Consider the following 13,296-nt stretch of genomic DNA (forward strand, 5'->3'; position numbering starts at 1 on the left):
ATCTTCATAAGTAAATGTTTCAAGTCCTCTTCACTCTCAGCGATCAAGGTCGTATCATCTGCATATCGCAGGTTGTTAATGAGTCTTCCTCCACATTTTAACATGGGTTACAGGGTAGGCAATTATACAAGAGGAAAGTTAGGAGAGTAAAGATGAAGGTAGTGGGAGACACAGGGAGAAATTCAATAGCTAAAGTGAATACAGGGGGTGGGTGGGGATTGCAGCCATATAATGAAGCAAAGTGTATCATTTGTTGAATGTAAAATTGATGATCCAAAATAAATAAATAAATAAAACTGGTGATCTGCTCTGTAAACCTTCACTCAATGCACAATAAAAAGTTTAAAAACAAAGAGAGAGAGAGAGAGAGAGAGAACATGCTAGAAAGGTGATAATTTAAAACAAATCCAAACCCTTTGCCATCTAATTGATTTGGCTCATGGTCAAATCTAATTGATTTGGCTCATGGTCAAATGCAGTGTCCTTTGCTGTAATCTTAACAGAAGCAGATTGCCAGGACATTCTTCATGGTGCCATAGGGTAGGTTCAACTCACCAACCTTTAATTTAGTGCTGTTGTTAAGTTCTGTTGAGTCTGTTCTGACTCATAGTGACCCTGTATAGGGTTTCCAAGGAGCAGCTCATGAGTTTGAACTGCCTACCTTGTAGTTCAAACCAACCTAGCAGTCCAGTGCTTTATCCCACAGCAACACACCAGTACTTTAGCAATCAGGTACAAACTGCTTATGTTGTCCAGGGACCTAGGAGGTGAAAAGTGCTATAGAAAAAGGGAAATGTAGGGCAGACTAGGGATATTGGGAATATGGAGTGTGTATTTGAAGGTACAGGTAGGGGTAAAAACAGAAAGAAGAAGTTATAGGCTTTCTTCTTTATCCTGGGGGCAACGAAATGCTATTGAAGAGTACTAAAAAGAAGTGAGACATATTTGCTTTTGAGAAAGATCATTCTGGTTGATTATAGGAACTAGAATAAAGGTTGGTGGAGGAGGGTAGGAGGATATTGCAATAGCCCAGGTGATAGGAAATTGAATCAATAGGATTTACTGATTGATTGAGTGAGTAGGATGAGGAAATTGGATGAAACAAGGATGACTCCTAGGATTTTGTCTTGCATAACAGAATCGATGGCAGTGTCATTCACTTGGATAAGATACACTAAAAGAGAAGCAGATTTGACAAACATTAGTGGTGGTGGTGGTTGTGTGCCGTGGAGTCTGTTCTGACTCATAGGGGCCCTGTATAGGGTTTGCGAGGCTGTAAATCTTTACAGGAGGTGAAAGCCTCATCTGTCTCCTGCAGAATGGCTGGTAGTTTTGAACTGTTGAGCTTGAGGTTAGCAGTAAATATTAACACAACAGAAATGAAAAAAATGAAAGGGAAACCCACAAACAAAATGAACTCAGTGCAGAAATAGATGTGGAACAAAGCAACTAGCAGCACCACACACACACACACACACACACACAAACCCACAGAAAAATGACAGCAGTCAATTCATATCTATCTATAATTACACTAAATATAAATGGATTAAATGCACCAGTCAAGAGATAGATAGTAGCAGAATGGTTAAGAAAACAGGATCCTTCAATATGCTGTCCATAAACGACACATCTAAACAATGGAGACAGCCTGAATGCCCATTAATGGAAGAAACAAACTTTGTTGAATACACACAATGGAACACTATGCAACGTTGAAGACTAATGATGCATTTGCAAAATACCTCACAACATGAATCAACCTGAAAGACCTTATGCTGAGTGAAATTGTTGTTGTTGTTAGGTGTCATTGAGTCGGTACTGACTCATAGCAACCTTATGCACAGCAGAACAAAACATTGCCTGATCCTGGGCCAACCTCACTACTGTTGCCACGCTTGAGTCCATCAATGCTACCACTTGACCAATCCATCTTGCTGGGGGCCTTCCTCTTTTTCTCTGACCCTCCACCCTACCAACCATGATATCCTTCTCCAGTGACTGGTCCCTCTTGACAATATGTCCAAAGTATGAGAGACGAAGTTTGGCCATCCTGGCCTCCAAGGAGCACTCTGGCTGAACTTCTTCCAAAACAGATCTATTGGTTATTTTGGCAGCCCATGGCTCTTTAAATATTCTCCTCCAACACCATACATAACTCAAAAGCATCAATTCTTCTACGGTCTTCCTTATTCACTGTCCAGCTTTCATATGCATATGAGGTTATTGAAAATGCCATGGCTTGGGTCAGGCGCACCTTAGTCCTCAAGCTGACACCTTTGCTCTTCATCACTTTAAAAAGGTCTTGTGCAGCAGATTTGCCTAATGCAATGTGTTATTTGACTTCTTGATTGTTGCTTCCGTGAGTGTTGATAGTTGATTCAAGAAGAATGAATTCCTTGACAACTTCAATCCTTTCTCCGGTGATAAGAATATTGTTTATTGGTCCAGTGGTGAGGATTTTTTTTTTTTTCTTGACGTTGAGATGTAATCCATACCGAAGGCTGTGCTCTTTGATTTTCATCAGTAAATGTTTTAAGTCCTCTTCACTTTCAGCAAGCAAGGTTGTGTCATCTGCATTTTGCAGGTTGTTAATGAGTCTTCCTCCAATCCAACTGTGAAATTAGTCAATCACAAAAGGACAAGTATTGTATGAGACCAATGTTATAAAATGTTAACGAAAGATTTTCTTGATAGAAGAAACAGTCTATGATGGTTCCCAGAGGTGGGATGGAAGAGGGAAAATCATTCATGGGCTAGTGGGTTAACATGGTTAATGTGGGGCAGGCAATATACAATAAGAGAGAGGTTGACAGAGGAAAAATGAAGGTAGATAGTGACTCAGGGGTGGGGGAGCAATAGTTAAAGTGAATAGAAATAAATACTCTTAATAGTCGGAAACCCTGTACAGGGTCGCTATGGGTCGGACCCGACTCGATGGAACTTAACAACAACAACAACAATAGTTGGTACATTGAGGGATTGTAATCATTGTAATGAAGGAAAGTATATGATTTGTTGAATGTGAAGTTAATGATCTGCTCTGTAAACCTTCACTCAATTAACAATTAAATGTTTAAAAAAACACAAAACCTTCAGCCAATCCTACTCAACCAACACACAGTATGAATACCACCACCACGACCTCCACTATCAGGCTCGTAACCTGTCCCAACCTCTTCTCCTATATCTTGCCCACGACTTCCTCTCCCTTTTGTATTGTTAGCTACTTTCTCATACATTTCTCCTCCCCATCATCATTCATAGATGCTCAGTACTTTTATATCTTTAGAACAACTGTCCTTGACCCCACTTCTCCCTCCCAGCTATCATTTAAAAAATTTCCTCCTTCATAATTAAACTCCCCAAAGAATTGTCTAGTCTCACTGCCTTCATGTTTTTCCTTTCCACTCATTTCTGAATCTACCTTAATCTTTATTCCACTTCTGCCATTCCACTGAAATCTTTTTAAATGGTCAGCAAAACCTTCATGTTCTTACATCTAATGGACATTTAAAAAAATTTTTTCAGCTGTCAGCTGTTCTCTTGAATTGAAAGATTTACTTCATTCATTTATGATAAATCTGTTTGCCGAATACTTTTTGGCATAGCCATAATTTTTTTGTCAGTCATTTTTTCTGGTAAAAATGGAGTTTCATGGAAGGACCAGCTAGTACTATTTACCACTTAATGGAACAACTTTTTTTTTTTTTTTTAAAGACAACCATCATACTTTGTTATGCAGAAAAAAAATGCTTTATGTCTACCTCTTCTTTTGTCACACAGAACATTAAAAAGACATGTACTCAAGGGTTGAGGTTTAATAAACATAAAGTTTTTAGGCATTCATCTAGTAATATAGATTTTTTTTTCTCTTCAAATGTATGTCAATAAACAAATACAACTCCTAGTACAGTTTGTGTCATGGTCTTGATTTGTGCCACTGCATCAGCATTTTCACCCCTTTAGTGAAAATTAGATTTTGCTCCATCGGAAAAAAATGTCCACACAGAAATAAAAGGCAAATAATGACTACTACTAAAATATTCTATACACTCTATACTCGGTTCTGACTCGATGGCACCTGACAACAACAACAACTACTACTACTAAAATATTCTACCTCTCTTCTGTCAGCTTGTCCTACTGTAGTCACTTCAGTGTTGTTATGATGCTGGAAGCTATGCCACCAGTATTTTAAATGCCAGCAGGGTCACCCATGGTGGACAGGTTTCAGCTGAGCTTCCAGATGAAGACAGACTGGGAAGAAGGAGAGGCCGACTACTTCTGAACGTTTGCTTTTGTTATTAAGTGTCTCAGAGTCGGTTCCGACTCATAGTGTCCCTGGTGAGACTTCATCTCTCATACTTTGGGCGTGTTATCAGAAGGGACAAAACATAACAACAGTTGTGAAGATGGCACAGGCCAATTACCTCATATGCATGTGAAAATTCGACAGTGAACAAGGAAGACAGTAGAAGAATCGATGCATTTGAATTATAGTGCAGAAGAATATTGAAAGTACCATGGACTGCCAGAGAATCAGCAAATCTGTCTTGGAAGAAATGTAGCCAGAGTGCTCCTTATAAACCAGACTTTGCCTCCATTTCCTTGGACATATTATCAGGAGGATCAACAAAAAAGAGACATCCACCCCTCCCACCCCCGCCAATGAGTTCAGTTAACACAGTGGCAGCAGTAATGGACGGAAACAAATCAACTGTTGTGAGGATGGCACAGGAGCGGGCAGTGTTTCACTCTGTTGTGCAAAAGGGTCAATAGGAATTGGAACCTAACGGCAACAACAAAATCTGCGTCCGTTTTGCTGGGTCATGATATCAGTGATTTGGCAGTTATGCAATGACTTAATTTATGTGATGATCTCTCATTATGAGATCTGATGTGATAAAGCAGCAAGAGGATTAAGAGTAGGATGTAAGACCCTTAATTCCGTCATATCCCTGATCCAAAGTCAAGGGAGTTTCCCTTGGATGTGGCTTGCAATTCCTTTTACTTAAAAGAGATATGAACAGAGATGAGAAAGAAGAATCAGGGGAGGAGTGTGTCCTTCGAAACTAGAATCTTGTAGATCCAGTGAAAGGCTGATGCCAAGACACATGGATATCTTTAAGGAATGCTAGGCCTACAGATGCTGAAAGGACACAAGGACCTTTCTCCAGAGTCGGTGCTCTTAATTCGGACTTTAAGGGTCCTAAACTGTGAGAGAATAAATTTCTGTTTGTTAAGGACATCCGCTTGTGGTAATTCTGTTCTACGTAATTCTCCACCTTACCAAACATGCTATCATTCTCTAACGACTGGTCCCTCCTGACAATATGTCCAAAGTATGAGAGACGAAATCTGGCCAACCTGGCCTCCAGGGAGCACTCTGGCTGCATTTCTTCCAACATGGATCTGTTGGTTCTTTTGGCAACTCATGGCACTTTCAATATTCTCCTCCAACACCATAACTCAAATGCACAAATTCTTCTACGGTCTTCCTTATTCATTGTCCAGCTTTCACATGCATATGAGGTTATTGAAAATGCCATGGCTTGGGTCAGGCGCACCTTAGTCCTCAAGCTGACATTTTTGCTCTTCAACACTAAAAAAATTCTTGGGCAGCAGATTTGCCTAATGCAATATGTTGTTTGATTTCTTAACTACTGCTTCCATGAGTGTTGGTAGGTGATACAAGAAGAATGAAGTCCTTGACAACTTCAATCTTTTCTCCGTTGATAAGAATGTTGTCTATTGGTCCAGTGGTGATGAGTTTTGTTTTCTTTACACTGAGATGCAAGCCAATGCTCTTCATCAGTAAATATTTTAAGCCCTCTTCACTTTCAGCAAGCAAGGTTGTATCATCTGCATATCGCAGGTTGTTAATGAGTCTTCCTCCAATCCTGAAGCCACGTTTTTCTTCATATGATCCAGCTTCTTGGATTATTTGCTCAGCATACAGGTTGAATAAGTTTGATGAAGGAATAACAATCCTGTCGTACACCTTACTTAATTTTAAACCATTCAGTGTTCCCATGTTCTGTTCGAACAACTGCCTCTTGGTCCATGTACAGATTCCTCATGAGCACAATTAAGTGTTCAGGAATACTCATACCTTGTGATGTTGTCCATAGCTTGTCATGATCCACACAATTGAAGGCCTTTGCATAGTCAATAAAGTATAGGTAAACATCTTTCAGGTATTCTCTGATTTCAGCCAAGATCCATCGGACATCTGCAATGACATCCCTCGTTCCATGTTCTCATCTGAATCCAGCTTGAACCTCTGGAAGTTCTCTGTGAATGTATGCTTGCAGCCATTTCTGTATTACCTTTAGTAAAACTTTACTCGTGTGGGATATCAAAGATATTGTCCGATGATTTTCGCATTCCGTTGGGTCACCTCTCTTTGGAATGGGTACAAATAGGAATTTCTTCCAATCAGTCAGCCAGATAGTTGTCTTCCAAATTTCTTGGCATAGGTGAGTGAGTGCCTCCTGTGCTGCCTCACTTTCTTGAAAGATTTCAATTTTATTCCATCAATTCCTGGTGCCTTGTTCTTTGTCAATTCCTTCAATGCACCTTGGACATTCAGTATCTTTGGCTCTTGATCATATGCTACCTCTTGAAATGGTTGAACACCAACCATTTCCTTTTGGTAGAGTGACACTGTGTATTCCTTCCATCTTCTTTTGATGCTTTCTGCATCATTCAATCATTTGCCCAGAGAATCCGCCAATAATTCAAGTCGAGGCTTGAATTTTTTCTTCAGTTCCCCCAGCTTGAGAAATGCTGAGCGTGTTCTTCCGTTTTGGTTTTCTGAGTCCAGATCTTTGCACATTTTGTTGTAATATTTGACTTTGTCTTTTTGAGCTGACCTTTGTAATTTTCAGTTCAGCTCTTGTACCTCCTTATTTCTTCCATTTACTTTGGCATCTCTATGCTGGAGAGCAAGTTTCGTTGTCTCTTCTGACATCCATTTTGATCTTTTCCTTCTTTCTTGTCTTCTTAATGACCTCTTGCTTCCTTCCTGTATGATGTTCTTGATGCCATCCCACAACTTTTCTGGTCTTCAGTCTTTAGTGTTTAATGTATCAAATGTGTTCTTCAGATGATCTCCAAATTCAGGTGGGATATATTCAAGGTAATATTTTAGCTCTCGTGGTCTTGTTTTCATTTTCTTGAGCTTCAGTTTGTATTTGCATGTGAGCAATTGATGGTCTGTTTTACAATCTGCCCCTAGCCTTGCTTTGACTGATGATATAGAGATTTTCCATCGTCTCTTTTCTGCAGATGTAGTCAATTTGATTTCTATGTATTCCATCTGGTGAGGATGGTGTATAGTTGTATCTTATGCTGTTTAAAAAAGGTGTTCGAAATGAACAAATCATTGGTTCTGCAGAATTCTATCATATGATCTACAGCATAATTTCTATCACCAAAGCCATATTTTCCAACTACAGATCCTTTTTCTTTGTTTCCAACATTTGCATTCCAATCACCAGTAATGACCAGTACATCTTGATTGCATGTTTGATTCATTTCAGATTGAAGAAGTTAGTAGAATTCTTCTGTTTCGTCCTCATTGGCTTTAGTGGTTGGTGCATAAATTTGAATAATAGTGGTATTAACTGGGATTACCTGTAGGTGCATGGATATTATCCTATCATAGACAGCATTGTATCTCATGACTGATCTGGGTATGTTCTTTTTGACAATGATTGTAACACCATTCCTCTTCAATTTGTGATTACCAGCATAGTAAACCATGTGATAGTCAGATTCAGAATGGCCAATACCAGTCCATTTCAGCTCACTAATGCCTAAGATAGCAATGTTTATGTGTTCCATTTCATTTTTGACAACTTACAATTTTCCCAGATTCATACTTTGTACATTCCATGTTCCGATTTTCGATGGATGTTTACAGCTGTTTCTCTTCATTTTGAGTTGTGCCCCATCAGCAAATGTGCCCCACAAGCTTTACTCCATTCGCATTATCATGGTCAACTCTACTTTGAGGAGGCAGCTCTTCTCCAGTTGCATTCTGAGCGCCTTCCAACCCGAGGGGCTCATTTTCCGGCACTATATCTGACAGTGTTTTTCTGCTATTCATAAGGTTTTCAGTGACTAAATATTCAGAAATAGTTCGTCACTCCTTCTTCCTAGTCTGTCATCGTCTGAAAGCTCATGTGAAACCTGTCCACCATGGGTGACCCTGCTGGTATTTTAAATATCCATGACATACCTACCACAGTACGACAAACTGACAGATAAGAGGCAAATTTGCCCATGGTCACAGACAGCTAGTAAGTAAGTGTCAAAGGTGAGGTTTTACTCTATTCCATGTTCTTAACCATGAAGTGCAATATAGTATTCCTGCCTCCTACAGTGAACATTTGGAAAAATACTTCCAACTAGATTATAGGGCTGGTCACTTTTGAAGTACAAAATCATATGGGCTGAAGTGAAGTATAATTATATACAAGCTTGGCCTTAAGTATGTGTTATTGCAGGATCATCCTGCCATGTCTTACTCATCATCACCATTGAAATTATCTCTGCCTCTCTGATGAAAGATTACCAGATGTTCTGTGGCGTGCCTGTTTACTCAAAACAACAACAGCACACCAGGTATATTAGCTCCATCTGCCTTCCAAGTTTGCCCATGAAGAAAGTAAATAAGTTATACAACTTAGATATGTCATGAAATTTTAGTGCTGCTTTTGGCATGGTCTCATGCCAAAAGTCTTATTATAGTTTTATGCTGTAAATATAAATACATCTCATTGAGCACCCACCAGATAGAAAATTCGATTATTCTGGTGGGCCTGCCATATGAGAAAAACCAAGGAGCTAAATCTGATGAATAGAGCCACAGGGAATGATAGGCTTTGGAAAGGAACAGAGTGAAAGAGTGGGAACAGTGGAATAACTCAGGGCAAGATGTAGGACCCCCACCACGACCCTTCACATTGTCAGCAAATTTCTCAAATTTAGAAAATGCTAAGTATTTCTGGATTTCTCATGGAGAATGGCAGAAGAATTCATTGGAATTCGAGGTGAGATAAAACCAAAATGGCATTAACAAATGTCTGGAGGATTCTGAGAGAGGAGGTGGAATTGTGGTTGAGGCCAAACCTAACTAAATCTGGGAGGTGACCCAAGCCTGTGTCCAAATCAAATCTTGGAGGTGACCCAAACCTGTATCATTTTAGTTAGTATGGACTCCCCTTGAATTTTTAAAAACAAAGTTCACTAGTCTCAGTGGTCTTTGTTTATTTTCATCATGTATTAGTGTCTTAATAATTATTAACATGTACCTTGTGTGTCCTTTACAAGTATATATTATTCCAGTAGTGTATCCCATTTCCCATGCTTTTTCAATTAAATCACACTACTTCACACATCACATCCATAGTTGCCTTTTCTTGTCACATAGAATCCTTGACCTCTCTTTTCTCTGAATTCTTTGCCTTTGAGGCTGGCTCCTGGTTTTGGTCAACTTTTTCCAGCATGGTGAATAGAGCCTTGTGAAACAGTGTTGTAACCTGACAGGTGCAAAGAATCCTGGTGCCCTGGTTGCCACAGCAGAAGGGAAAATCACCCTTGGCTCTGCCCACAAGCTCACTAAGTCATAGGCCCCTCTTGGTGCCCCAGCGTTCATCCCAAGCTCGTCATAAACATCCCCACTGTTTACAAAAGAAAACAAAATGATTCCTCCATTGCATCCTCGACATTTAGCAGGCAAGTCCACAAGTGTTGTGGACTAACTGGTAATTTAGTAATTTAAAAAAGATAGTATTGCATCATGCATAGAAAGTTTACACAGAAAACTAGGTTTCATTTAGTCCTTTTTATTTAATTACATCTGGACGGCAGGTTGATGGGAAAGAGCACTACGGAACAATTTCTCTGTGATCTGATCCTATAAATGAGGGCTGAAGAAAGTCTCTAGTTCCAGGCCCTTGAAAAGCAACCTTACTGTACAGACAGGCAAACATTGAGGTCCAGGAAGGAGGAAGGATTGGCCTTAGGTCATTCAGCTAGTTGGTGGGACCATGGGAATCAGTTCCTACTTGATTCCAGGTAATCGAGACATCTCTATTCTGCATTGCCACCAAATAACTACAATTATGATTCCTAGGACTTAATTCCGCCCCCCCCCCAATGGGTTATGGCAAGAATGAACAAGTTCCGGTCAAAGACTATCAAAATGAGTCCATGGAATATGTCTGGATCATCTAGAATTAAGGTAAAATCTATGTAGATTTCCACCACCTATCTTTCAGTTTGTCCTACTGCGGTGACTTGCATGTTGCTATGATGCTGGACGCTATGCCACTGGTCTATCAAATACCAGAAGCCTCGCCCATGGTCAAAAGGTTTCAGTGGAACTCCCAGACTAAGACAGACTAGGAACAAAGGCCTGGAGATTACTTCCAAAACTTACCAAATGAAAATGTATGGATCACAATAGAATATAGACAAATATAGTGCTGGAAGATGAGACCCTGAGGTTGGAAGGCACAAAAACAGACTCAAGTGTACCAAGGAGAGTGCAGATGGGGCAGGACAAAGCAACATTTCTTCCTTTATGCATAAGGTCATCATGAATTGCAGCTGACTCAATGGTTACTTGTAACCACAAGAACAAGTATGCCTGGATTTGCCATGCGTCTCTACTGTCAGGACAAGACTACGTTGCTGATGTTCAATCATGTTTGTAGTCACATCTTTCAGTCCTAGCTCTTGCCTCAAGGTAATGGGAAAACACAGCAATATTCTACAATCCTCTCATAAGGGCCTTCTCAAAGTGAACTCAGCCTAAAAGCAGCACAACCATGTTGATGTATCTCATAAACATTATGCTAAGTAAAAGCAGCCGGACACAAAAGGTATGATTTAAACAAAATATGAATCCAACGAGACAGAAGACAGATTGGTGGTTGCCAGAGGCTGGGGGAGGTAGGAATGAGAAGTAACTGCATTTCCTCTGGGGTGGGGGCTTGTTGTTGTTAAGTGCCGTCGAGTTGGTTCCGACCCATAGCAACCCTGAACAGGTTTTCCGAAGCTGCAAATCTTTATGGGAGCAGAAAGCCTCATCTTTCTCCCATGGAGCAGCTGGTAGTTTTATACTGCTGACCTTGCGTTTCACAGCCTGATTCGTAACCACTATGTTACCAGAGCTCCTGGGGGGTGGGGAAACTGAAAATATTTTGGAACTAGATAGAGGTGGTGGATTTCTGGTGTGGCGCTGTTGGATAAGCACTGGACTACTAACCATAATGTTGGTGGCTCAAACCCACGAGCTGCTCGTTGGAAATCTCACAGAGGATCATCATGAGTTTGAACTGATTAGATGGCACTTAACAACAACAACAGATAAAGGTGGTGATTACACAGCATTGTGAATATTCTAAATGTCACTGAATTGTTCACTTTAAAATGGTTCATTTTATGTTATGTAAATTTCATATTAATAAATAAAAGCAGCACACCTATTGGAGGAGAATATTGAAAGTGCCATGGGCTGCCAAAAGAACCAACAGATCTGTGATGGAAGAAGTGCAGCCAGAGTGCTCCTTGGGGGCCAAGATGGCCAAACTTTGTCTCTCATACTGCGGACATATTGTCAGGAGGGACCAGTCGCTGGAGTCATGTTTAGTAAGGTGGAGGGTCAGAGAAAAAGAGGAAGACCCCCAGCAAGATGGATTGGCAAAGTGGCAGCATCAATGGGCTAAAGCAGGGCAACAATAGTGAGGTTGGCCCAGGATCGGGCAGTGTTTCGTTCTGCTGTGCATAAGGTCACTATGAGTTGCTACTGACTCGATGACACCTAACAACAACAACCTATATTGCCTTCCCCATCACCCATGTCAACTTGCCTCTACCCTCTAGCCTGTGAATAATTTTCTCTTCCCTCCCACCCTTGGTAACCATCATAGAAAGCTTTTTCTAGCTAGAAAACCGTAACTTTCTACAACATTGAAGACCATTCATTCTTCAACAAAAATTTGCTAAAGGATCACTCTTTGCAAGACACAAGGCTAGGGCATGAAGATAAAGAGATGAACCTTTTGCTGTCACTGTCCTCAATGATCTCATAGGCAAAGTGGGTGAGCCAATAGAGTAAACATACAATTTCACAGGTCAGTTCAACATCTTGTTGTTAGTTGCTGCTGAATTGGCCCCAAACTATGGCGACATTACAACCGAATGCACCATCTTCATGATCATCGGTCTGTTTGAATCCATCTTTTGGCTATTGTGCAATGCCTTCCAACTTATGGGGCTCATCTTTCAGCATTGTATTGGGCAGTATTCTGTTGTGAACCATAGTGTTTCCATTGACTAATTTGCAAAAGTTGATCACGACATTGTTCTTCCTAGTCTGGAAGTGGGTGGCCCTGCTGGTATTTGAACTACTGATGGCATAACTTCCAGCAGCACAAACAACCACAACAGTAAGACAAACTAACAAATGGGAGTGGTGGCAGTTCAACATAAGCACCTATGACATTCTAGGAACAATACTAGGCCCTGAGGATGCAAAGATAGATAAGGTCAGGTCAGGCTCTCACCACCTAAGAGACAAACAGGAAAACCATGAGAATCCAGTATTTAACTGCTATGAGAGACAAGCAGGGGAAAGGGGTGCTGGTTCAAGCCATTGTATTGTTGTTGTTGTGTGCCTCCAGTCTGTTCAAACTCATAGTGACAGAGTAGAATTGCTCCACAGGGTTTTCTAGGCTGATCTCTTTGTGGAGGCATATTACCAGGTCTTTTTCCCACAGAGCTTCTGGGTATACTTGAACCACCAACCTTTGGGTTAGGAGCTAAGCCCTTAACTGTTGGACCACTAAACCAAAAAATCAACCCCGTGAGGGGAGGGAGGGAAAGGTGGAGCACAGGATAAGGAATAGACACAGGATAGTTTGGGTGCTGGGGATGGGGGAAATAAGCAAGAAGGGGGAGGGGAAGCGAAGAACAAGATGGATAAGAGAACAATTAGGCAGTTTTGCATGGGCTAAGTGGGACAGAGGTAAAGAATGATGGATGCACAACCTTGAAACAACAGGGATTGAGGCATGGTTGGAATGGGCAAAAGGGGGAAACAATGTTAAGATGTTTGGCTGTCTTTTGAATCTTGGTTTCCCTGGCATACCATTATAAAATAGACACTTGAAGGGGAGAGAAAGGAATAGACGGAAATATCACCATAGAAAGTTTGTAAGTCCGTTTTTTCTGCCTATAACTGATTGGAATACTTAAAATGGGGCTACAACATGCCTA

The sequence above is a fragment of the Chrysochloris asiatica genome, unplaced genomic scaffold (assembly GCF_000296735.1).
Source record: "Chrysochloris asiatica unplaced genomic scaffold, ChrAsi1.0 scaffold00051, whole genome shotgun sequence".
NCBI classification, from domain to species: domain Eukaryota; kingdom Metazoa; phylum Chordata; class Mammalia; order Afrosoricida; family Chrysochloridae; genus Chrysochloris; species Chrysochloris asiatica.